This window comes from Aethalodelphis obliquidens, unplaced genomic scaffold (assembly GCF_003676395.1).
Source record: "Aethalodelphis obliquidens isolate GAN/ISIS:26980383/991018 unplaced genomic scaffold, ASM367639v1 scaffold13, whole genome shotgun sequence".
Classification (NCBI taxonomy): Eukaryota; Metazoa; Chordata; class Mammalia; order Artiodactyla; family Delphinidae; genus Aethalodelphis; species Aethalodelphis obliquidens.
In genome coordinates, this window is record NW_020837957.1 from 30,475,342 (window position 1) to 30,502,952 (window position 27,611).

At 39.5% G+C, this 27,611-nt stretch overlaps 1 protein-coding gene across 20 annotated transcripts in view; it reads left to right on the forward strand.

Annotated features, from left to right (window-relative positions):
- TLCD4 (TLC domain containing 4) overlaps positions 1-27,611 on the forward strand; it is a 100,758-nt gene that overhangs the window by 14,232 nt on the left and 58,915 nt on the right. For 2 of the 20 annotated variants that reach the window (XM_027114407.1, XM_027114403.1), the window contains exons 1-4: positions 20,360-21,584; positions 23,140-23,662; positions 25,492-25,569; positions 25,967-26,024. The exons of 2 other annotated variants lie outside the window; for them this stretch is intronic. The gene's annotated coding sequence lies outside the window, so the exon portion shown is untranslated. Of the gene's footprint in view, positions 1-20,359; positions 21,585-23,139; positions 23,663-24,724; positions 25,570-25,966; positions 26,025-26,878; positions 26,999-27,611 lie in introns of those variants that run through there. 16 more of the 20 variants (XM_027114413.1, XM_027114411.1, XM_027114408.1 and 13 more) reach the window with 15 other exon arrangements.

Below are 27,611 nucleotides of genomic sequence, written 5' to 3' on the forward strand. Positions count from 1 at the left end.
TTCCTTCCTCAACAGTCAAGAACCCATTTATTCAGCAATTATTTATAGTGTACCTTGGAATACAATGGATGAGTGGCAGACCAATTTCCTGTCCTCACAGAGCCTTGGACTAACAGGAGATTCAGACAATTAAACTAGTAATCTCAGCACTGTGTGAGAATTTAGGGATCAGGGAAAGCTTCCTGGAGGAAGTTACATTTAATGTGAAACTTGAAAAACAGATAAGTAGACATCAACTAACCTGGTGTGTGTGGGAGACATGGTGAGTGTGGCTGCAGGGAGAGAAGAATATTCCAAGTAAAAGAACAGCATATGCAAATTTGTGGAAGGAAGAGAACCAGGAATTTGGGGGGAATTCAAAGTAGTTCAATTGTGCTGAAAAATTGAGTTAGGAGCTAGAAATTGCTGGAGAGGAAGCTCTTCTAAGGAATCTGGACTAAGGACAATGGGAAGCCATGCAAGTGTTTAAGCAGAGGAGTGATATTTAGAAAGAATACCCTGATTATAATATGGAAAACAGAAGGAGCAGGACAGAAAGCCTGCTACCTGAGCTTGTAAAAACGTTTTATTGGAACACAGCCATATCCATTCATTTACATATTGTCTACTGCTGCTTCCAGGCCTTAAGTGCAGAGCTGAGTAACTGTCCATCTGGCCCAGAAAGCCTGAAATATTTATGATTTGGTTCTTTAAGAAAATGTTTGCTAATCCCAGGGGGACTACTGTAGTAACCTGTGTAAAACAACATTGCTGTCTTCCCAGCTTTGGGGAAGACTGGAATCCTAGAAAGGCAGTCATTGTCAATAACTGAAGAAATCATAACCTAGATATCAGTTGTGATAATCTGTTGTTTTTCAACTAAATAAGCGTTCTTCCTATGTTTTCTTCTAAGAGTTTTAGAGTAGCCAGTCTTACATTTAGGTCTTTAATCCATTTTGAGTTTATTTTTGTGTATGGTGTTAGAGAATGTTCTAATTTCTTTCTTTTACATGTAGTTGTCTGGTTTTCCCAGCACCACTTATTAAAGAGACTGTCTTTTCTCCATTGTATATTCTCTCCTCCTTTGTCATAGGTTAATTGATCATAGGTGCATGGGTTTATTTCTGGGCTTTCTATCCTGTTCCATTGATCTATATTTCTCTTTTTGTGCCAGTACCATACTGTTTTGATTACTGTTGCTTTGAAGTATAGTCTGAAATCAGGGAGCCTGATTCTTCCAGCTCCATTTTTCTTTCTCAGGATTGCTTTGGCTATTCGGGGTCTTTTGTGTTTCCATACAAATTGTAAATTTTTTTGTTCTAGTTCTATGAAAAATGCCATTCATAATTTGACAAGGATTGCACTGAATCTGTAGATTGCCTTGGGTAGTATACTCATTTTGACAATATTCATTCTTCCAATCCAAGAACATGGTATATCTTTCCATCTGTTTGTGTCATCTTTGATTTCTCTCATCAGCATTTTATAGTTTTCAGAGCACAGGTCTTTTGTCTCCTCAGGTAGGTTTTTTCCTAGGTATTTTATTCTTTTGCTGCAGTGATAAATGAGATTGTTTCCTTAATTTCTCTTTCAGATCTTTCGCTGTTAGTGTATAGAAATGCAAGAGATTTCTGTGTATTAATTTTGTATCCTGTACTTTACCAAATTCATTGATTAGCTCTAGTAGTTTTCTATGTTTTTTAAATTTTCTTTAGAATGCTGATTGTCATCTTTTTTTCCCCAACATCTTATTTTTTTTTAATTTTGGTATTTTATTTAATTTATTTTTTTATACAGCATGTTCTTATTAGTCATCTATTTTATACACATAAGTATATACATGTCAATCCCAATCTCCCAATTCATCACACCACCACCACTACCCCCGGCCACTTTCCCACCTTGGTGTCCATATGCTTGTTCTCTACGTCTGTGTCTCAACTTCTGCCCTGCAAACCAGTTCATCTGTACCATTTTTCTAGGTTCCACATATATGCCTTAATATACGATATTTGTTTTCCACTTTCTGACTTACTTCACTCTGTTTGACAGTCTCTAGATCCAGCCACATCTCAACAAATGACCCAATTTCGTCCGTATTTATGGCTGAGTAATATTCTGTTGTATATATGTACCACAACTTCTTTATCCATTTGTCTGTCGATGGGCATTTAGGTTGCTTCCATGACCTGGCTATTGTAAATAGTGCTGCAATGAACATTGCGGTGCATGTGTCTTTTTGAATTATGGTTTTCTCTGGGTATATACCCAGTAGTGGGGTTGCTGGGTCATATGGTAATTCTATTTTTAGCTTTTTAAGGAACCTCCATACCATTCTCCATAATGGCTGTATCAATTTACATTCCCACCAACAGTGCAAGAGGGTTTCCTTTTCTCCACACCCTCTCCAGCATTTGTTGTTTGTAGATTTTCCAATGACGCCCATTCTAACTGGTGTGAGGTGATACCTCATAGTAGTTTTAGTTTGCACTTCTCTAATAATTAGTGATGTTGAGCAACTTTTCATGTGCCTCTTGGCCTTCTGTATGTCTTCTTTGGAGAAATGTCTATTTAGGTCTTCTGCCCATTTTTGGATTGGGTTGTTTGTTTTTTTCATATTGAGCTGCATGAGCTGTTTATATATTTTGGAGATTAATCCTTTTCCTGTTGATTCGTTTGCAAATATTTTCTCCCATTGTGAGGGCTGTCTTTTTGTCTTGTTTATGGTTTCCTTTGCTGTGCAAAAGCTTTGAAGTTTCATATGGTCCCATTTATTTTTGTTTTTATTTCCATTACTCTAGGAGGTGGATCAAAAAAGATCTTGCTGTGATTTATGTCAAAGAGTGTTCTTCCTATGTTTTTCTCTAAGAGTTTTATTGTGTCTGGTCTTACATTTAGGTCTCTAATCCATTTTGAGTTTATTTTTGTGTAAGGTGTTAGGGAGTGTTCTAATTTCATTCTTTTACATGGAGCTGTCCAGTTTTCCCAGCACCACTTATTGAAGAGGCTGTATATTCTCAATTGTATATCCTTGCCTCCTTTGTCATAGATTAGTTGACCAAAGGTGTGTGGGCTTATCTCTGGGCTTTCTATCTTGTTCTATTGATCTATGTTTCTGTTTTTGTGCCAGTACCATATTGTCTTGATTCCTGTAGCTTTGTAGTATAGTCTGAAGTCAAGGAGTCTGATTCCTCCAGCTCTGTTTTTTCCCATAAGACTGCTTTGGATATTTGGAGGCTTTTGTGTCTCCACACAAATTGTAAGACTTTTTGTTCTAGCTCTGTAAAAAATGCCATTGGTAATTTGATAGGGATTGCATTGAATCTGTAGATTGCTTTGGGTAGTAGAGTCATTTTCACAATATTGATTCTTCCAATCCAAGAACATGGTATATCTCTCCATATGTTGGTATCATCTTTAATTTCTTTCATCAGTGTCTTGTAGTTTTCTGCATACAGGTCTTTCATCTCCCTAGGTAGATTTATTCCTAGGTATTTTATTCTTTTTGTTGCAGTGGTAAATGGGAGTGTTTCCTTAATTTCTCTTTCAGATTTTTCATCATTAGTGTATGGGAATGCAAGAGATTTCTGTGCATTAATTTTGTATCCTGCAACTTTACTAAATTCATTGATTAGCTCTAGTAGTTTTCTGGTGGCATTTTAGGATTCTCTATGTATAGTATCATGTCATCTGTAAACAGTGACAGTTTTACTTCTTCTTTTCCAATTTGGATTCCTTTTATTTCTTTTTCTTCTCTGATTGCCATGGCTAGGACTTCCAAAACCATGTTGAATAATAGTGGTGAGAGTGGACATCCTTGTCTTGTTCCTGATCTTAGAGGAAATGCTTTCAGTTTTTTACCATTGAGAATGATGTTTGCTCTGGGTTTGTTGTGTATGGCCTTTATTATGTTGAGGTAGGTTCCCTCTATACCCACTTTCTGGAGAGTTTTTATCATAAATGGGTGTTGAATTCTGTCAAAAGCTTTTTCTGCATCTATTGAGATAACCATACGGTTTTTCTTCCTCAACTTCTTAATATGGTGTATCACATCGACTGATTTGTGTGTATTGAAGAATTCTTGCATCCCTGGGATAAATCCCACTTGATCATGGTGTATGATCCTTTTAATGTGTTGTTGGATTCAGTTTGCTAGTATTTTGTTGACGATTTTTGCATCTATATTCAGCAGTGATATTGGTCTGTAATTTTCTTTTTTTTTGTAGTATCTTTGTCTGGTTTTGGTATCAGGGTGATGGTGGTCTCATAGAATGAGTTTGGGAGTGTTCCTTCCTCTGCAATTTTTTGGAAGAGTTTGAGAAGGATGGGTGTTAGCTCATCTCTAAATGTTTGATAGAATTCACCTGTGAAGCCATCTGGTCCTGGACTTTTGTTTGTTGGAAGACTTTTAATCACAGTTTCAATTTCATTACTTGTGATTGGTCTGTTCATATTTTCTATTTCTTCCTGGTTCATTCTTGCAAGGTGATACCTTTCTAAGAATTTGTCCATTTCTTCCAGGTTGTCCATTTTATTGGCATAGAGTTGCTTGTAGTAATCTCTTAGGATTCTTTGTATTTCTGCGGTATCTGTTGTAACTTCTCCTTTTTCATTTCTAATTTTATTGATTTGAGTCCTCTCCTGCTTTTTCTTGATGAGTCTGGCTAATGGTTTATCAATTTTGTTTATCTTCTCAGAGAACCAGATTTTAGTGTTATTGATCTTTGCTATTGTTTTCTTTGTTTCTGTTTTATTTATTTCTGCTCTGATCGTTATGATTTCTTTCCTTCTACTAACTTTGGGTTTTGTTTGTTCTTCTTTCTCTAGTTCCTTTAGGTGTAAGGTGAGATTGTTTATTTGAGATTTTTCTTGTTTCTTGAGGTAGGCTTGTATAGCTATAAACTTCCCTCTTAGAACTGCTTTTGCTGCATCCCATAGGTTTTGGACTGTCGTGTTTTCATTGTCATTTGTCTCTGGGTATGTTTTGGTTTCCTCTTTGACTTCCTCAGTGATCTCTTACTTATTTTGTAACGTATTGTTTAGCCTCCATGTGTTTGTATTTTTTACGTTTTTTTCCCTGTAATTCATTTCCAATCTCATAGCCTTGTGGTCAGAAAAGATGCTTGATACGATTTCAATTTTCTTAAATTTACTGAGGCTTGATTTGTGACCCAAGATGTGATCTATCCTGGAGAATGTTCCATGTGCACTTGAGAAGAAAGTGTAATCTGCTGTTTTGGGGTAAAATGTCCTATAAATATCAGTTAAAACTATCTGGTCTATTGTGTTATTTAAAGCTTCTGTTTCCTTATTTATTTTCATTTTGTATTATCTGTCCATTGCTGTAAGTGAGGGGTAAAAGTTCCCCACTATTATTGTGTTACTGTCGATTTCCTCTTTTAGAGCTGTTAGCAGTTGCCTTATGTATTGAGGTGCTCCTATGTTGGGTGCATATACATATATATAACTGTTATATCTTCTTCTTGAATTGATCCCTTGATCATTATGTAATGTCCTTCCTTTTCTCTTGTAACATTCTTTATTTTAAAGCCTATTTTATCTGAAATGAGTATTGCTACTCCAGCTTTCTTTTGATTTCCATTTGCATGGAATATCTTTTTCCATCCCCTCACTTTCAGTCTGTATGTGTCCCTAGGTCTGAAGTGGGTCTCTTGTAGATAGCATATATATGGGTCTTGTTTTTGTATCCATTCAGCAAGCCTGTGTCTTTTGGTTGGAGCATTTAATCCATTCATGTTTAAGGTAATTATCGATGTGTATGTTCCTATGACCATTTTCTTAAGTGTTTTGGGTTTGTTTTGTAGGTCCTTCTCTTGTGTTTCCCACTTAGAGAAGTTCCTTTAGCATTTGTTGTAGAGTTGGTTTGGTGGTGCTGAAATCTCTTACCTTTTGCTTGTCTGTAAAGCTTTTGATTTCTCCATCATATCTGAGTGAGATCCTTGCTGGCTAGAGTAATCTTGGTTGTAGGTTCTTCCCTTTCATCACTTTAAGTATATCATGCCATATCCTTCTGGCTTGTAGAGTTTCTGCTGAGAAATCAGCTGTTAACCTTATGGGAGTTCCCTTGTATGTTATTTGTCATTTTTCCCTTGTTGCTTTCAATAATTTTTCTTTGTTTTTAATTTTTGCCAGTTTGATTACTATGTGTCTTGGCGTGTTTCTCCTTGGGTTTATCCTGTATGGGACTCTCTTCGCTTCTTGGACTTGGGTGGCTATTTCCTTTCTCATGTTAGGGAAGTTTTCAACTATAATCTCTTCAAATATTTTCTCGGGTCCTTTCTCTCTCTCTTCTCCTTCTGGGACCTGTATAATTTTGTTACATTTAATTTTGTCCCAGAGGTCTCTTAGGCTGTCTTCATTTCTTTTCATTCTTTTTTCTTTATTCTGTTCTGCAGCAGTGAATTCCACCATTCTGTCTTCCAGGTCACTTATCCGTTCTTCTGCCTCAGTTATTCTGCTATTGATTCCTTCTAGTGTAGTTTTCATTTCAGTTATTGTATTGTTCACCTCTGTTTGTTTGTTCTTTAATTCTTCTAGGTCTTTGTTAAACATTTCTTGCATCTTCTCGATCTTTGTCTCTGTTCTTTTTCCAAGGACCTGGATCATCTTCACTATCATTATTCTGAAATCTTTTTCTGGAATGTTGCCTATCTCCACTTCATTTAGTTGTTTTTCTGGGGTTTTATCTTGGTCCTTCACCTGGTACATTAGCTCTAGTAGTTTTCTGGTAGCATCTTTAGGATTTTCTATGTATAGTATCATGTTAAGATCGGTTCAAGCCCCTATTACACAACTCTTAAACAAAGTACAGTATCTCCTGAAGTGTTCTGCCAATTTTCTAGACATATACAGTTTTAGCATTATCTTGGGCCCTGCTTCTACTGATGGGTTCATTTTGTGTACTGTATCATTTTTCTAGGTGTGCTGTCTCCATTCTGCTCCTTTTTGATCCAGCAGTGGAACTTGGCCCCATGATTTCTTTACTTACCCCACCAACATCTCCACTCACAATGTGTGTACTGTGGGGAGGTGTGATTGTGTAGGGGTAATGGAAGACTAACTGGAGATTTGGAAGACATGAGAGGAGTTGAAGGAATGCAAATAACTTAGAATACTGCACATGAAGAAAAAACATTTTAGGCATATTATGGAGTTACTCTGCCTTCTGTCTCTTTTCTTTCTCTTCTGTCTTCTCTTTTCTCCCCAACTTTTTCCATCCCCCCAAGTGAATTTCTAATGTAGAACAGTCTTTGATTATCCTCTCTCTTGCTGACCCAAGTTCTCAAGCACTCCGTGTCTACTCATAGCAACTCATCAAAGCATTTCCCTCTGAGAAGAATTCTGGTGCCAGCTGTTGAGAGAATTGGTTTAACTTCACTACAGTAGCAAGGTTCCTTGGAACCAGGGTAGGGTTCTGAGGATAGGTTTCGATCAGATGAAGTGTAATCTTACTCATCCAGGAAAGGAAGGAGTACAAATTTGGGGGAGGAGAGTAATGAAGTAGGGAAACCAAGATCACTTCCAAAGAGTAGTGTAAATATCAGACCCAAGGGACGAGTGAGAGGTTGTAAGTAAAAGAGGAGGCCAGGGATCTAGAATAAAGGAAATCAGCCCAAAGAACTGTATTATAGATACAGACTGTACAGCTTGACTCCTTGTGAAGGGAGACTGTGTTTTAACTATTTTTATGTATGCAACACTTAATATAGTGTTGGACACAAGAAATGTTTGATAAACTGAACCCTCAACCTCATGCCATTCCTGAAATCTGGTTCTCTTTGTGCTCCTGGGACTTTGCCGTTCTTATACAGGTCAATTTACTATGTCTGAAAAAATCAAGCAGTATTGATTTTATTTCTAAATGACCCAGATAAAAGCACACCACTAAGTGTATTTAACATGTTCTTCCTTCAAAAAGACCTAAACTAGGTCTCAAGATATCTGTCTCACAACAAAAATGGCAATAAACAACTGTTAATACAAGCACCATCATTTATTGAATGCCTACTAGATCTAAAGTACAGTCAGGTGTTTACCTATGTTCTTTCATTTACACCTCATAATGACTGTATTATATTCATTTTACAGATGAGGAGACTCTGGCTCAAAGAGGTTCTCTTTCCTTAGGTCGTGATAAGTGGCATGGTGACTGGCTTCAAAACTCTTGATCTCAATAATACTAGCCTTTGCTGCTTCATAACTCGTTGCCCTGCCTCCAATCTAAACCTTTGTTTGCTTTATTCCCTTGCTTAAAGTCATCCATTGTTTCCTCATTTGCTCCTGAGCAGAGTCTGCAATATTTAGTGTGGCATAATTTATTTTTCACAATCCCTGAAGTGATCTTTAGGGGCTTCATCTCCTATTGCTGTTTCTATATATGCATATTGAGTTTCAAACATTTTTGGTTCCTGGGGACATGCCACGCTCCTCCATGCCTCCAAGGTTTTGCTCGTTCTCCTTCTTTCTGGAGTGCTCTTCCTCCCCAACTTGCCTGGGCTTTAAAACCAGGAACCTAGGGGACTTACCTGGTGGTGCAGTGGTTAAGAATCCGCCTGCCAGTGCAGGGGACACAGGTTCGATCCCTGGTCCGGGAAGATCCCACATGCCACGGAGCAACTAAGCCCTTGCGCCACAACTACTGAGCCTGCGCTCTAGAGCCCACAAGCCACAACTACTGAAGCCCGCGTGCTGCAACTACTGAAGCCCATGAGCCTAGAGCCCATGCTCCAAAACAAGAGAAGCCACCACAATGAGAAGCCCTCACAACGCAACAAAGACCCAACACAACCAAAACTAAATTTAAAAAAATAAAATAAATTTATTTTTAAAAAAAGAATGTGAATTGTAAAAATATATATATTAAAACAAACAAACAAACAAAAAATACCCAGGAGCCCAGTTGCCAATCAGTTTTTCCTGGAAGTTCTCATAGTCTCTCTGGGTTTTGATTCTCTTATTAGTAAATGGAGATGATATTTCCTACATTTTGGAAATAGGTTATCTGGGATGAATTGTGGCTTTGCCACTCACCGGCTGCATCATCTTGGGAAAGTTGCTTGATTTCTCTAAGCCTCAGGTTTTTTTCTTCATAAAATAGGATAATGAAGGTTATTTTTAAAAGGGCCTGACACAAAGTAAGTACTCAATTTGTGTGCGCTCTTATTATACAGCTCTTGTGCGAATTAAATAAGATTAACATACATAATGACCTAGCACAATAATTGTTAGCACACTGTGCTTCCTTAGTGACTTCCTGGTCACCCTTCAAAATTCAGCTCAAATTCACCTTTATAATGCTTTTCTGGAAGCATTCTGTACATTCCACACACGGTTAGCCATTTTGTTAATTGTGCTCACATACCTCTATTTTTACTTTTTGTATCCTGTGTAACTATTTTTTTGTTGTTGTTGTTTTTGTTTTTGTTTTTGTTTTTGTTTTTGTTTTGCGTTATGTGGGCCTCTCACTGTCGTGGCCTCTCTCGTTGCGGAGCACAGGCTCCGGACATGCTGGCTCAGCGGCCATGGCTTATGGGCCTAGCCGCTCTGCGGCATGTGGGATCTTCCTGGACCAGGGCACGAACCCGTGTCCCCTGCATCGGCAGGTGGACTCTCAACCACTGCGCCACCAGGGAAGCCCTCCTGTGTAACTATTTGTTTAACTTCTCATCTCCTCTGCTGGCCTGGACTCCTTGCGGGCGGAGACCATCTTATAATCCACCCAAACATAGCATAAATAGGTATTTTATACACATTGGTTGATTGATTGAATGACCACATTCACTAATAAACAAAAATGAGTCTCAAGGAACTTCTAGTTGGTAGTAATGGTACCAGTAGTACTACTACCGCTGTGTGATATTTATCGAGTATCACGTGCGCATCCCTGTCCTAAGATCTTGGAACTCATTAGCTCATTTAATTTTCACAATAGCTCTGTCAGGTAATTATTGTCCCCATTTAAACTTTTCAAAAACTATGAAATCTTATTACCATTTTACAGATAAAGTAACTGAGGATCAGAGAAGTTAACATACTCAAAATTGTACAGCCAGTAAGAGGCATAGAAAAAAATGTCATGTTTTAGTAGAAAACTTGGCATTGCCTACAAGATACCTTCCAGGTCATCTCACTCTTGCCTTTCGTTGTCTTTGAACTACTGCACATCCTTCTGGATTATCTGATTGTAGCCACTTATCATCTTTGCATCATTTTACAACTGTATAAATGTCTTTTCTCAGATTCTCTTTCGAACAGGTTATAACATCTCCCTGTTTCCCTCACTGAACAAGTTAAATAACATCTTTAACTTTTTTTTCTTTTCTATCTGTATCAGAGTCACGATTTTTTCTTTTTCTGAAAATTATCTTTTAACAGAGATACAACTGGAATGCAACTCTCAGTTGGACTGACTTCAAGGCCCGTTTCTGTACCTCACAGGCCTCCAACTTCTCTGTGCCCTTTACTGGGGAGCCTGTTTTCAAACTGCAGAGTTCTGAGTTCTACCTCAAAAGAGTCCGATTCAGTAGCGTTTTTGTTTTGTTTTTGTTTTGCTGTACGCGGGCCTCTCACTGTTGTGGCCTCTCCCATTGGGGAGCACAGGCTCCGGACGCGCAGGCTCAGCGGCCATGGCTCACTGGCCCAGCCGCTCTGCAGCATGTGGGATTTTCCCGGACTGGGGCACGAACCCACGTCCCCTGAATCGGCAGGCGGACTCTCAACGACTGCGCCACTAGGGAAGCCCTTGTTTTTGTTTTTAACAAGACTCCTGTTATTCTGCTGCTGGTGGTCTGAAAAGCACTGCTTTGAAAAACTGTATGATACTGCTTCTTTAGTAGGAGAAATAAAATACTTGTACAAAGCAAGTAACAAACTAGTTTCAAAGAAGGAGAGAAGAGGAAGAGAGAAATTTTGTCTGGAAGAAACAGTAAGTTTTATGAAGAAAGTGGCATTTGATCTGGGCCTTAAAACTAGGAAAGCTTTTGACAGAAAGATATGAAGGCAAGACATCCTGTGTTTTGGAAGCAGCATGAGCAAAGGCAAGGAGGCAGGAAAATGCACAGCATTTTGGGGGAGAATGACTAGTGGTTGAATTTGGCTAAATTGAGTAAAGAATATGAGAGGGAGGGTATGAACAATAAGACTGGAAAGGTAGGTCTGAGCTAGAATGGAGGATCTTGGTGCCATGCATTTACTTGATAGGCAATAAAGATTACTTTATAGAGTAAAGATTACTTTATAGAGTAAAGATTACTCTTTATAAAGAGTAATAGAAAGCTTTGATTGGAGGTAAAAGGGTAAGAAGAAAATCAACAGCAAGTTAGAAGAATCCTGAAGAAGCATGAGGTTGGATGTAGAGACAGAGGCAATCAATGAATGGTGAGGAAAGGAAAGATGTGAGATCAGGAGGATTTGAAGTCTCTTCTGTAATTAATGAATGCTTATTGATGGTCTGTCATGTGTGAAACCTGTGGTGCTAGGCACTGGGAAGGAAATTATTATCCTGGAACTTTCTGTGTAAAGGCTCAAAGAGGGAAGACACCAGAGAGACATCAGAGGTTAAAGAAGGCACGTGGGTCTAAACTGGGTGAGCGAAAGAGGAAGGGTCGAGGACATAAATATATGAAAGATCTTTAGGGAGTAGAATTGACAGAATTTGGTGTCTACTTGGATACAGAGGGCTAAGTAAGAGGGAGGAGTCTAGGAAAATTGAGGTTTCTGGGTTGGGTGATTAGGTGCACAATGACTCCTTAAACTGAGAAAAGTGAGAAAGAAGAGTATGGGGAGGAGTGGGGGAATAATGAGTTACATTTTATTGCATTTGAAGAACCTGAGAACACGTAGTAGGATATTGGGAATGTCGGTCTGGAGCTCAAGAAAGAGAGCTTTAGATAGCTATTGTGTAAGTGGAGTTGATATCAGATGTACCTTGGTGGATTGTGGAAATAGGAAGAACAGAGTGGAGACAAAGCTGAAATCAGGTCCAAAATTGGATGAGGCTGTTACCTGGAGTGGGTGGAAGTGAACTGAGCAAAGGTTAATTGCAAAAGTTAGAGCTCAGAATTAAAGCAGAAAAGCCCATATGTTATCAGGTTACTCAAGAATTTGTCAAAACTTGGAGATGAAAATGTCAAGGGGCTAGGAGAGTGTAAGAGTGTACTGAGAAATGAAAGCGAGGGAGGTGAATCAAGTTGAAGAAAGTTTTTCACAGGACTTATTTTAGGATTAGTGCTGTATTTGTTTGGAAGAACTACTTTAGGTAAGCAGTGGAACTCCAAGGAGTTTGAGAGACAGAAGATGCCCATTCAATTGTCATGTAGGGAAAAAGAGAGAGAGAAACACAGAGTTGATGGCAGACCATTCAACTTCTCAGGAATCTCCTTAATCGTATGTAAAGTTGGGGTAAATCTTGAAATTCTTGGAGATAATTTTCTATGAAAACTAGAGAGAGGGCTGAACTCTGGGTCCAGGGTGATGAAGCACAACAGGGGTGTCAGTGAGTTGACTCTTTGTATTTTTATGTTGATTTCCAATTTCAAAGAATGATTGGTTTTTACTGTTGTAATGGTCGTTACAAACCAAAGAAGGGCAGATCTACCAAAAAACACATCTAAATATTGAGACACATGGTTTTGAACTTTAGCTCTATTTGTTTGTTTGTTCCCTCTCCCTTCCAAATCAGTATAATAAATGCTGAATCTAGACAGTTGGTGTTTTTAGCTGTTAGTGATAGTTACTTTTTTCTAAGAATTTCTTGTCTGGCTTGCAATCAAAATTTATGCAATTTTAGTGCTTCCCTGGTGGTGCAGTGGTTGAGAGTCCGCCTGCCGATGCGGGGGACACGGGTTCGTGCCCTGGTCCGGGAAGATCCCACATGCCGCGAAGCGGCTGTGCCCGTGAGCCATGGCCACTGAGTCTGCGCGTCCGGAGCCTGTTGCTCCGCAACGGGAGAGACCACAACAGTGAGAGGCCCGCGTACCGCAAAAAAAAACAAAACAAAACAACAACAACAAAATTATGCAATTTTAAAACTTTCCCGTGATGCCCTTACAATGTGTATTCTTTGTTGAAAGATTTAATATTTTGGATTAAGACAAAGTGAATTGAAATTGAGTTCCTTTCACTTGTGATATATTAGAGGGCCTACTTTCCCTTTCTGTACTAGTAGAATATTGTGTGCATAAAATTGTGTTAAAAGCCAAATCCTGATAGTTTGTAAAATGTCATCTGGTACAGCGCTTCCTGTACAAACCAAAGGGCAGTTTCTCTGTAGGAGCTCTAAAAGGAAAGGCAAAGTATTTCTTTAAATCACTTGGTTCCCTTTTATTAACTTTAGATAATTGCTCAGGATAAAAAATGAGGGAAAACATGTCGTTCTTTTGCCCTTTTCCACTCTAGAATGTAGACTGTGAGTTTAGACTCTCCCCTAGCCATAGAACTTCCGAGTCTTTTTTTAAAATATTTATTTATTTTATTTATTATTATTATTTTTTGGCTGCGTCGGGTCTTCTCTGTGGCACACAGGCTCTATCAACGCGGCGTGCAGGCGCTTCGCTGCCGTGCGAGGCCTTCTCTCTAGTTGTGGCGCGCGACCTCCAGGGCGCGTGGGCTCTGTAGTTTGCGGCACGCGGGGTCTCTTGTTGAGGCGTGCGAGCTCAGTAGTTGTGGCTCGTGGGCTTAGTTGCCCCGAGGCATGTGGGATCTTAGTTCCCCGACCAGGGATCGAACCTGTGTCCCCTGCTTTGGAAGGTGGATTCTTTACCACTGGACCACCTGGGAAGTCCCAGAACTTCCAACTCTTAACTGAGTTCCTTTGCTAGCTAAGAAAAGTGGGGAAAATGGGTATGGGGAGAACACATAGAGAGCACCCACCTTGCAAGGTGCAGTGTAAGGTGCAAAGGTGGAGAAGACAGGAACTTTGTCTTCAACCAACTTAAAATCCATGTGTGTTCAGCGATCAAACTCCCAGAACACAACTGTGAGACTCTCAGTTGTGCTTTGGACTCTGATGTACCATAATGTTGCCTCTTCTATTGGTGGTGGGCTTTGATAATTAGGTACTTGTCCAGAAGTCAGCTGGACTTTGGGTGAGTATGTGATTTCATTTATTTCTAAGTTCAGAAAATATTCATTGTTTTCTTACTGATGGCAGCAATTGAGGTAGATTAGAAGATGTAGGAACAAGACTGGAACAAAGGAGACTAGTTTGCAGGCAGTTGCTCTAATGTACATCCTAAAGCTTCTGTGGAGTGAGAAAGGAGTCAAAGGTGACTTCCAGTTATTGGTGGATCATGTTAGCCATGCAGAGAGATAGACAACCACTGCAGATAATATTCTCTCTGCCAATTGGTTATCACCAAACATCCAAATTCTGAAGACCTCACCTTCTATCTCTACATGTTTAGAGAAATAGTGAATTTCATATCTACGTCAAAAGAAATAATTTCTATGCTAAAAATATTGACATTTCATTTTGACTTGGTATATATATTATTTTTGTGAAATGCTTGATTTGTATTTGACTGGAGGAAGAATTCATAGATTAAATTAAATTTCCTTATCCTGATGGTCTTCTGATTATTGATATTATAGTTCCTAATATGCCACATATAAATAGAATTAATAGTTAAAATTTTCTTTACCCCAAAATTCATTCCTACCTACTTTTTGCCTATTAAATATTATGTTAGCATTTTGGGATACTCCACATTTTATTACAGAATATATTTGACAAAGTTTGAAGACACTTAATTGTAACAGTCTTTCAATAATTATTTTTGACCTTGTATTTTCTGCCAAGGAGAATTTAAAAATCTGTGACTAGGGACTTCCCTGGTGGCACAGTGGTTAAGAATCCACCTGCCAATGCAGGGGACACGGGTTCAAGCCCTGGTCCGGGAAGATCCCACATGCCATGGAGCAACTAAGCCCGTGCACCACAACTACTGAGCCTGAGCTCTAGAGCCGTGAGCCACAACTGCTGAGCCTGCGTGCTGCAACTACTGAAGCCTGCATGCCTAGAGTCTGTGCTCTGCAACAAGAGAAGCCACAGTGAGAAGCCTGTGCACCACAACGAGGAGTAGCCCCCACTCGCCGCAACTAGGGAAAGCCCATGCACAGCAACGAAGACCCGATGCAGCCAAGAATAATAAATTATTAATTAATTTAAAAATAAATAAAATGAAATAAAAATCTCTGACTAGAACTACACGTCTCCTGTTGGAAAATAAATTTACAAAGGATGATTTCTTTTTTACTAAAACTAGATTGACTTCTTAGTATATTGCAAAGTATAACAAGTATTTCGAAAAGAGATGGAAATGGATAATTTTTTTAAATTGTTACTTGCTAGAGGGCAAAAATGTTTTGTTTGTACTAAAATGCAAAGAACGTAGGCCTCATGATTAAGTGGGAGATCTGAATGAAGTATGTGCATTTTCTATATAAACAATAATTATAACTCTCATTCTTCTTTTTTCACTGTTTTTTTTGAATTTTATTTTTTAATACAGCAGATCCTTATTAGTTATCCATTTTATACATATTAGTGTATATATGTCAATCCCAATCTCCCAATTCATCACACAACACCCTCCCTGCCACTTTCCCCCCTTGGTGTCCATACATTTCTTCTGTACATTTGTGTCTCAATTTCTGCCCTGCAAACCGGTTCATCTGTACAATTTTTCTAGGTTCTACATATATGTGTTAATATACAATATTTGTTTTTCTCTTTCTGACTTACTTCACTCTGTGTCACAGTCTCTATATCCATCCACAACTCTACAAATTACCCAATTTCGTTCCTTTTTATGGCTGAGTAATATTCCATTGTATATATGTACCAAAACATCTTTATCCATTTGTCTGTTGATGGGCATTTAGGTTGCTTCCATGACCTGGCTATTGTAAACAGTGCTGCAGTGAACATTGGGGTGCATGTGTCTTTTTGAATTATGGTTTTCTCGGGGTATATGCCCAGTAGTGGGATTGCTGGGTCATATGGTAATTCTATTTTTAGTTGTTTTTTTTTTTTTGTGGTACGCGGGCCTCTCACTGTTGTGGCCTCTCCTGTTGCGGAACACAGGCTCCAGATGTGCAGGCTTAGCGGCCAGGGCTCACAGGCCCAGCCGCTCTGCGGCATGTGGGATCTTCCCAGACTGGGGCACGAACCCACATCCCCTGCATCGGCAGGCAGACTCCCAACCACTGCGCCACCAGGGAAGCCCCTATTTTTAGTTTTTTTAAGGAACCTCCATACTGTTCTCCGTAGTGGCTGTATCAATTTACATTCCCACCAATAGTGCAAGAGGGTTCCCTTTTCTCCACACCCTCTCCAGGATTTGTTGTTTGTAGATTTTCTGATGATGCCCATTCTAACTGGTGTGAGGTGATATCTCATTGCAGTTTTGATTTGCATTTCTCTAATAATTAGTGATGTTGAGCAGTTTTCATGTGTCTCTTGGCCATCTGTATGTCTTCTTTGGACAAATGTCTATTTAGGTCTTCTGCCCATTTTTGGATTGGGTTTTTTGTTTTTTTCATATTGAGCTGCATGAGCTGTTTACATATTTTGGAGATTAATCCTCTTTCTGTTGATTCATTTGCAAATATTTTCTCCCATTCTGAGGGTTGTCTTTTCATCTTGTTTGTACTTTCCTTTGCTTTGCAAAAGCTTTTAAGTTTCATTAGGTCCCATTTGTTTATTTTTGTTTTTATTTCCATTACTCAGGGGGTAGATCAAAAAAGATCTTGCTGTGATTTATGTCAAAGAGTGTTCTTCCCATGTTTTCCTATAAGAGTTTTATAGTGTCTGGTCTTACATTTAGGTCTCAAATCCATTTTGAGTTTATTTTTGTGTATGGTGTTAGGGAGTGTTCTAATTTCATTCTTTTACATGTAGCTGTCCAGTTTTTCCAGCACCACTTATGAAGAGACTGTATTTTCTCCACTGTATATCCTTGCATCCTTTGTCATAGATTAGTTGACCATAGGTGTGTGGGTTTATCTCTGGGCTTTCTATCCTGTTCTATTGATCTATGTTTCTGTTTTGTGCCAGTACCATATTGTCTTGATTCCTGTAGCTTTGTAGTATAGTCTGAAGTCAGGAGTCTGATTCCTCCAGCTCTATTTTTTTCCCTTAAAACTGCTTTGGATATTCGGGTTCTTTTGTGTCTCCATACAAATTTTAAGATTTTTTGTTCTAGTTCTCTAAAAAATGCCATTGGTAATTTGATACGGATTGCATTGAATCTGTAGATTGCTTTGGGTAGTAGAGTCATTTTCACAATGTTGATTCTTCCAATCCAAGAATATGGTATAACTGTAAATCTGTTTGTATCATCTTCAATTTCTTTCATCAGTGTCTTATAATTTTCTGCATACAGGTCTTTTGTCTCCCTAGGTAGGTTTATTCCTAGGTATTTTATTCTTTTTGTTGCAATGGTAAATGGGAGTGTTCCCTTAATTTCTCTTTCAGATTTTTCATCATTTGTGTATAAGAATGCAAGAGATTGCTGTGCATTAATTTTGTATCCTGCAACTTTACCAAATTCATTGATTCACTCTAATAGTTTTCTGGTGGCATCTTCAGGATTCTCTATGTATAGTATCATGTCATCTGTAAACAGTGACAGTTTTACTTCTTCTTTTCCAATTTGGATTCCTTTTATTTCTTTTTCTTCTCTGATTGCCATGGCTAGGACTTCCAAAACCATGTTGAATAATAGTAGTGAGAGTGGACATCCTTGTCTTGTTCCTGATCTTAGAGGAAATGCTTTCAGTTTTTCACCATTGAGAATGATGTTTGCTGTGGGTTTGTTGTATATGGCCTTCATTATGTTGAGGTAGGTTTCCTCTATGCCCACTTTCTGGAGAGTTTTTATCATAAATGAGTGTTGAATTCTGTCAAAAGCTTTTTCTGCATCTATTGAGATGATCATATGGTTTTTCTTCTTCAATTTGTTAACACAGTGTGTCACATTGATTGATTTGAGTATATTGAATAATCCTTGCATCCCAGGGGTAAATCCCACTTGTTCATGGTGTATGAACCTTTTAATGTGTTGTTGGATTCAGTTTGCTAGTATTATGTTGAGGATTTTTGCATTTATATTCATCAGTGATATTGGTCTGCAATCTTCTTTTTTTGTAGTATCTTTGTCTGGTTTTGGTATCAGGGTGATGGTGGTCTCATAGAATGAGTTTGGGAGTTTTCCTTCCTCTGCAATTTTTTGGAGGAGTTTGAGAAGGATGGGTGATAGCTCTTCTCTAAATGTTTGATAGAATTCACCTGTGAAGCCATCTGGTCCTGGACTTTTGTTTGTTGGAAGATTTTTAATCAATCACAGTTTCAATTTCATTACTTGTGATTGGTCTGTTCATATTTTCTATTTCTTCCTGGTTCAGTCTTGGAAGGTTATACCTTTCTAAGAATTTGTCCATTTCTTCCAGGTTGTCCATTTTATTGGTATAGAGTTGCTTGTCGTATTCTCTTAGGATGCTTTGTATTTCTGCAGTGTCGTAACTTCTTTTTCATTTCTAATTTTATTGATTTGAGTCCTCTCCCTCTTTTTCTTGATGAGTCTGGCTAATGGTTTATGAAATTTGTTTATCTTCTCAAAGAACCAGCTTTTAGTTTTATTGATCTTTGCTATTGTCTTCTTGGTTTCTATTTCATTTAGTTATGCTCTGATCGTTATGATTTCTTTCCTTCTACTAACTTTGGGTTTTGTTTGTTCTTCTTTCTCTAGTTCCTTTAGGTGTAAGGTTAGGTTCTTTATTTGAGATGTTTGTTGTTTCTTGAGGTAGGCTTGTATTGCTATAAACTTCCCTCTTAGAACTGCTTGTGCTGCATCCCATAGGTTTTGGATCATCGAGTTTCCATTGTCATTTGTCTCTAGGTATTTTTTGATTTTCTCTTTGATTTCTTCAGTGATCTCTTGGTTATTTAGTAACGTATTGTTTAGCCTCCATGTGTTTGTGTTTTTTATGTTTTTTTCCCTGTATTTGATTTCTAATCTCATAGCATTGTGGTCAGAAAAGATGCTTGATATGATTTCAATTTTCTTAAATTTACTGAGGCTTGATTTGTGACCCAAGATGTGATCTATCCTGGAGAATGTTTTGTGTGCACTTGAGAAGAAAGTGTAATCTGCTGTTTTTGGATGGAATGTTCTATAAATATCAATAAATCTATCTGGTCTATTTTGTCATTTAAAGCTTCTGTTTCCTTATTAATTTTATGTTTGGATGATCTGTCCATTGGTGTAAGTGAGGTGTTTTAAAGTCCTCCACTATTATTGTGTCACTGTCAATTTCCTATTTTATAGCTGTTAGCAGTTGCCTTATGTATTGAGGTGCTCCTACGTTGAGTGCATATATATTTATAATTGTTATACCTTCTTCTTGGATTGATCCCTTGATATTATGTAGTGTCCTTACTTGTGTCTTGTAACATTCTTTATTTTAAAGCCTATTTTATCTGATATGAGTATTGCTACTCCAGCTTTCTTTTGATTTCCATTTGCATGGAATATCTTTTTCCATCCCCTCACTTTCAGTCTGTATGTGTCCCTAGGTCTAAAGTGGATCTTTTTTAAACAGCATATATATGGGTTTTGTTTTTGTATCCATTCAGTGAGCCTGTGTCTTTTGGTTGGAGCATTTAATCCATTCCCATTTAAGGTAATTATCGATATGTATGTTCTTATTACCATTTTCTTAATTGTTTTGGGTTTGTTTTTGTAGGTCCTTTTCTTCTCTTGTGTTTCCCACTTAGAGAAGTTCCTTTAGCATTTGTTGTAGAGCTGTTTTGGTGGTGCTGAATTCTCTTAGCTTTTGCCTGTCTGTAAAGCTTTTGATTTCTGCATCGAATCTGAATGAGATCCTTGTCCTTATGGTGAGACACAGCCACCCTCTGCTTCTGCAGTAGACCCTCCAACACTAGCAGGTAGGTCTGGTTCAGTCTCCTATGGGGTCACTGCTCCTTCGCCTGGGTCCGGATGTGCACATCACTTTATGTGTGCCCTCCAAGAGTGGAGTTTCTGTTTCCCCCTGTCCTGTTGAAGTCCTGCAATCTAATCCTGCTAGCTTTCAAAGTCTGATTATCTAAGAATTCCTCCTCCCATTGCCAGACCCCCAGGTTGGGAAGCCTGACGTGGGGCTCAGAACCTTCACTCCAGTGGTGGACTTCTGTGGTATAAGTGTTCTCCAGTTTGTGAGTCACCCACGCAGCAGTTATGGGATTTGATTTTACTGTGATTGTGCCCCTCCTACCGTCTCATTGTGGCTTCTCCTTTGTCTTTGGATGTGGGTATCTTTTTTGGTGAGTTCCAGTGTCCTCCTGTCGATGATTGTTCAGCAGCTAGTTGTGATTCCAGTGCTCTTGCAAGAGGGAGTGAGAGCACGTCCTTTTACTCCACCATCTTGAACCAATCCCCCATAACTCTCATTCTTGATGCATCTAACTTCTCATAGAGAGTGCCTAAAACAGGAATTTCAGTTAGTGATGAACAGGATTTAAATCTTGGGTTGATTACAGTAATACTATCAGATGAATGATAGTCATGATGACATTAGGAGATCAATTTGATTGGGACATATAAGGGAGATAATATGTTTGTATATTAAAACAATACTGTCATGGAAATGGCTAAGAAATTTTTTCTTTTTAGTTACTTTTAAGATAGTTCATATGACCAGTGCATATGAACACATGACTAGTGAAGTAGTTGAATTATATCACTACAAAAATTTGATTCTTTTGGAACTGAATATATTTGGCAGAGGATGGGGCTAGGGTAGGAGATGTTTATACTAAGGAATATTTCTAAATTTTAAAATTGTATTTAACTCTAGTTATGAATAATTTAACTATCAACTTTATTTTTTTTAATTTGTTAATAGGATGAAGATAGGGGACATACTTGTTCTGATTTTTATCATAACGATATATGGGTTCTTCATATTTCAAAACAGCAAGCATGTATTTTTATATGTTGATAAACAGTAACACTCTAATGTTATCCAGTTAAGGTCTATCTGCCCTGTTAACAAAATGTGCTATAGAACTTAAAGAAAGACATAGCTTCATAAATTTCCCATTTTTTCTCAAAATGATAATGGGTAGATTCCAATCTAAAGAGAACGTAGTGGGAAGTGAATGCTCCAAAGTCAGAGAATAGTGAGAAAGTAAAATAACCATCTGTGTATGAGATGTGGTTGGTTAGTTTTAATTTGCTTATCTTTATGAATGAGGGCCATTTATAATGTGTAAGGGTCATTTTTATATTTCTTTTTCTGTCACTTTTCTTTTAAGGTCTTCTTTTCTTTTTTCTTTTTGAGTGGCAGAATTTTTTCTTCTTGATTTCTAGAAGCTTCTTATACATTAAGGAGGTTAGCCCTTTATCTGCGATTTGAGTACCAGATTTTTTTTCCCTAGTTTGTAATTTGTGTTCAACTTTGCTTATGTTATTGTCATTAGTTTTTGCCTTGTAGTAGTTTTTGATTTTTAATTAGTTACATTTATTAATATTTTATGGCTTCTAGATTTTGAGTCACAGTTAGAAAGGCCTTCCCATTCCAAGGTAAGAAAAGAATTCACCTATATTTTCTTAGAGTACATTTGTGTGTGTTCACAGTATATATTTAAATATTTGACCCATTTGGAATTTATCCTAGTATACAATATGAGATATATATTTAAATTAATTTTTTCCAGATGTTATCAATTTATTAAAACGTCTATTTTATACCAGTGGTTTGAGATGCCCCTAATTTGGGTCTATTTCTGGACTTTTTATTCAATTCCATTAGTCTCTGTATTTCTATGGCTTATCCAAAAGTATTTCATTATTGAGGTTCTGTAGTATTTTTTAATACATAGGAAGCTATTCTTCCTTTTCAAAAGAGTTTTTCTGTGATTCTTGCTTGTTTATTTTTCCATATGAACTTTAGAATCAGCTTGTCCTATTCCAGAAAATAGTATTTTCATTGACATTGCAATAAATTTAAAAATTAAAATTTAGGGAGAATTGACATACATTGACTTTTCCTATTTAACAACATGGTCTATCTTTTCATTGTTCCGAGTCTACTTTGGGTCCTGTAGGAGTGTTTTAAAGGTTTTCTCATATAAGTTTTTCATATTTATATTGTTATTCGTATTGTTAAATTTATTCCTAGGCACTTTATATTTTTTGCTGCAGTTGTAAGTGGAAGCTTTTCTTTCTTTTATTTTGTAAGGGGGTATTGTGTGTGTGTGTGTGTGTGTGTGTGTGTGTATACAAATATATATGTGTATTTATATATGTATATATACACACATGTACACAGTTATATGTATACATATATATCTATATATATCAGATTTCCACAAATTAATTTTATATCCTGCTCCCATACTTAATTTTCTATTGTTTATATATTTTTCAGTTGATTTTCTTGGGTTTTCCAAGTATGTAATCATAATCTACAAATATTAACTTTATAATCTTTTTTTCCCAATGGTTATTGTCTTTACTTTTTCTCTTTCACTAGTACCCTTGACTGATACTTCCAGTACCACTGTATTAGCAGTGGGAGAGTGGCCATCCCCCTTGTCTTCCTCTTTTTTTGTTTTTCTTCCTCTTGATCTGAGCAGGAATCCTCCAGTGTTTCCCCGTTAACCTTGAAACTGGCTTTGAATCTTAGAATTAATTTCTAGTCAGACATTACTACTTTACTGTATTGGGAAAACTGAAAATTTGGTCCAACAGTAAGGTCTATAAATGTCCAACAGTAAGAGATTGGTTAAATACATTATGGTGCACCCATTGAATGGAATAGTCTGAGCAATTACACAATAATATGTATGGTTTTAATTCATTTTGTTATTTAAAAAATCCTAAAGTATATGCAAGTATGCATGGAAAAGTATCTGGAAGGATATTCAACAAACTGATCTAAAAGTTATAAACATATACGTAAACTAGTAATTGTTAACATCTATTTAATTTGTAAAAAAATTTTTTAATTTATGAAAATATTTTGGCACAATTAAAAAAATAAGTTAGAAATTTAAGAAAAATTATATTCTTCTCCTTCCTCTGTTTTGGGTCCCTTTCTGTTACTTAATTTTTTAAAATCACTTATTCTTTGCAGAGTAGCACTAAAATGATAGTGTACAAAGGGGTTTACAAGATATAAGCCACAGAAAGAAGAGGACTGGAGAAAAGTACACAGAAGATGGGAGATCTCAGTAAATTTTGGAAGCCAGAAGTTGGATGGAGTAGAGATGCAGTTATACCTCGGTATCTTTGGGGGATTGGTTCCAGGACCTCCTTTGGATATCACAATCCATGGATATTCAAGTTCCTTACATAAAATGGTGAAGTACAGTCTGCCCTCCTTATGACCGGGTTCCACATCCACAGGAATGGAAGGCCGACTGTAATTGACTTGGCAAATTGGGAGAGGGGCTAACCTAAGTGCTTGGAGGAGACAGCATTTGGAGGTGCACTGTATGATGGAAGGCAGGTTGAGGAAATAACCTGAAGAAGGGGGATTGACCAAAGTTGTTTACAAAGCTCTTGGACCACTGGTTCTCCTCCCCACCTCATACAGCCAGCCTGCACTCAGGCACTCCACCCTGACTGTACCACTACCAACACAATCTTTCTGTGAAGTATGAAATTTCTTTTCTGGAGAAAGGAGTTTATTTTTTGATGGAGAGTTCCCATAACAAAAGAGCTAATCAGAGAATGGGAAAGAAAAATATGTCTGAAATAGAAACTTTAGAAGGTTGGAAGATAAAGTTAAGTAATTCTCCTGGTCCAGAATTTCTCAGCCTTGGCATGACTGACATTTGAGGCTGGAAATTCTTTGTCGTGGGAGGCTGTCCTGTGCATTGTTACACGCTTAGCAGCCTCCCTGGCCTTTACTCACTAGATGCCAGTGCATGCCCCTTTTTCCTGTGGTGACCATCAAAAATATCACTAGACATTGCCAAATGGCTGGGGTGGGGAGAATCAACTCTCCCTCCCCGCCATTTTTTTTTTATTATTTATTTATTGGCTGCGTTGGGTCTTTGCTGCTGCGGGCAGGCTTTCTCTAGTTGCAGTGAGTGGGGGCTACTCTTCGTTGCCGTGCGCGGGCTTCTCATTGCGATACAGAGGAATGGGAACTAGAAAGGTATTAGACATTGCAGTGGCAACACTGAAAGTAAAAGACAGTGGAACAGTGCTTTTAAAATGCTAAGGGAAAATGATCTTCAGTTTATCCAAATTATCAATCAAGGATGAGAATAGAATAAAGACATTTTCAGACAGTCAAGCCCTTTAAAAATTTATCTTCTATGCACCCCTTCTGAGTAAGCTGCTGGGGTCTGTGCTTTAGCAAAGTAAAAGAATAAATGAAAAATCACGTGTTTGGGCATTAGAAGATATTATTATTATTTTTTAAATAAATTTATTTATTTTATTATTTATTTATTTATTTATTTAGGCTGTGTTGGGTCTTTTGTTGCTGTGCACGGGGTTTCCCTAGTTGCGGTGAGCAGGGGCTACTCTTCGTTGCAGTGCACGGGCTTCTCATTGCGATGGCTTCCCTTGTTGCGGAGCACGGGCTCCAGGCACATGGGCTTCAGTAGCTGTGGCACACAGGCTCTAGAGCACAGGCTCAGCAGTTGTGGCGCACAGGCTTAGCTGCTCCGCAGCACGTGGGATCTTCCCAGACCAGGGCTTGAACCCGTGTCCCCTGCATTGGCAGGCGGACTCCCAACCACTGTGCTACCAGGGAAGCCCTAGAAGATATTATTGATGGGCATTTGATAGTTACATTGAAGCATCTGGATAAAATTCAGGTTAGGTACATTTTTTTAAAAGTGAACAAATAAAGCAATTTTTAACTCCAGAAAGAACAGGAGATTTTCAAGAAAAGCGTTATTATGGTAACTTACTTGATTCGGCAACACCCTATATTTGTATTGTCAAGATGGTACAACCCTAACTGCTGACTTGAACGAGAGTTGGGATGTGGCTATGTCAGAAGGAAAGGTGAGGGCAAAGTGGGTGGTGGTGTGTATAAAAGAGCTAAATACTCAAATACCATGACAAGAAGTCAATAAATAATGTCTAAACCTGAAAATCAAGAAACATTGGTATAAGTTTATCATTTAGGAAATGAAGAACACCTAGCAGGGTTGTGGGGAACTGGGGTGAAGCTAGGTGGGGGAGAAGTTGGTCAGGGGACTGATGGGACTCCTGGATATTTTTTGTTAAAAGCCTTTAAGAACCACTTGAATTTTCACTTAACTGTATTACTTTCATTAAAAATAAAAATACAGACAAAAGTAAGACATATATATTATGGGAAGAAAATAAGAGAACCAGGGATCGAACCAGTGTCCCCTGCATTGGCAGGTGGATTCCTAACCACCTTGCCACCAGGGAAGCCCCTGGAAGAGGTAGTCTTGATGCAGATTCCTGAGATAATGTGTGTAATCTGTACTTGCAGGGCTGATCCCACTGATGTGCACCTACAACCATCCTGTCCGTGGATAGTTACGAAATACCTGTGTGAGTGCATAGACAGGTATGGGGCAAACCAAAGTTGTCAAGGACTATGCACACTGTGAAGCGACTGTGATGGGACAGGTTGTTGTCAAAGGGTATTGGTACCCTGGTATGTTCTGAGAATCGTGGGGAGAAAAAGGGGAACATGCACTTGGGGGCCTGCAAGATCTTCCTCCCTGCTTGACTACAGGGCAGTTTTCTGTCACTGTAGCTTGGAATAGGTTTTGTCTTTTCTAAGTCAGTCTGAAGTCCATTTGCCAAGACACTTCAGAGATGTGTGTGAATTATTATCCCCATTATAGAGATGAAGAAATTGAACCTCAGTGAGGTTCTTTCTAAAAAAAGTATTTGTGATTTCTTTTTTTTGCAAATTATAACAGCCTAAATATATTTCTTCATTATTTTGTTTTATTCAGAACAATTCTATCTTTTTGATCCAGGACACCCGGAAGTTTTTGAGGCCGTATTTAACAGGTCAGAAGAGCTACTATTTAACGGCAAACTTTATGCACTGGGCAACTTGGAATTCTCAGCCAGCACCCAAAAATTTCCAAATCCTACTTCCCCACCCTGACAGCAGAGGGGCTCCGCGTGTAGGTGGTGTTTTTCAGGGATTCCGGAGGAGGCTGCTCCGAAAGAACTTGCCTCTTCCACACACGCCCCCTACCCAGTTTGGAACGCATCTGCAGCCCCAAACCAAAAACTGCGAGGGACTTTGGCTAAGAGAGACGTAGCAGGAAAAATCAGCAATTGCCCTTTCACCTCCTTTCTGATAATCAAACCATGCGCTTCATTAACCAGAATTTGGGCATCTAAGGAAAAATGTAAATTCATAATCTGAAAAGAATTTTGGTTACGTGGCTAGCCCAGGTACTGACCGCAGCGGAAGCGGACTCAGACCATTGTCCCACTTGCTAGTCTTGTTACTTGCTTTGGAAAGCCGAGGAACCTTACGCTCTGTCCCTGGCGAGGTGTGCTCTTCCAGGATCCCACCGCAGCCCGCCTCGGGTGTTCCCGGTTTTGAGCCCTTTCCGGGACCCAAGTTCCAGCACCCGAAGGTCTGCCCTACTGCCGGCCTCGGGGCCCCGGGCCCCGCCCACTTTGGCCTGGGGTCGGAGCCTCCTGGAGCCGGAGCGGGAGCCTGAGCCCGAGCGCCGCGGCCCCTTTAAGGAGCCGCTCTGCGGTAACCCGAGCCTGCAGTCCAGGCGGGCGCGGCGGCCGCGGCGGTAGCAGTATCCTCCGCGGCTGTTCCTCTCTGCGGCTCGGAGCCCGCGGCTCCCCTGGCTCCCCTGGCTCCCCTGGCTCCCAAAGAGCATCTCGCGGGGCGGCTCTGGCCGGCGCCAGCCCTCGGGCCGGGCCGGATGACCAGGCGACTGTAACCACTCGCCGCCCTCTCCCGGCCCGGCGCACCACTGCCCGCGCGCGAGTCGCCCCGGGACCCGGCACAGGTGACGCCGTTTGGAGAGGGCTCGGGAGGAGGGCGGGCTCGCTTTGCCCCGTGGCTCTTCTGCGCCGCCGAGCGCAGCCCGCTGGCAGGGGCGCCGCGGCTTCCCGCCCCCGGCCTAGCGCGGCCGAGGGCTCCGGCGCCTGGAGGCTGGGTGGGCGTCCCCGGCGCGGGAGGCGGCCCGGGGCTCCGCGGAGGGCTCCAGCAGGTGTGTGCTGCCGGCTCAGCATCCTCCTAGCCCGGCGGGCTCCGGCGCAGCTCTGGGCGCAGATGGTGTCCCCGAGGCCCGCGGCCCCAGCGCTGCCCAGACGCCCAGCGTTCCACTCGCGTTTCCCGGGCTGTGTGATTCGGACTGATGGGGCTGCCTGGGGGTGCCTCCCGGGTCTCAGCTCAAAGGGATGGGTGCTTTGGGAATCCAGGGAAAGCTTTCTTGTTAGAGGCCGGTACAGGATCAGGTGCATCAAGTGGGTAAGTCTCCCCCTCTTACACCTCCCCACTACTAAATAAAACAAGAAGCTTTTATTTACGCTTGCAGTTCTCAAGTGGGTCCCATTTTTAGCTACCGAGTGCTGAAGAGTCTAGTGGGAGAGGGACTGGGCGCAGAGTCAGAGGGAGAA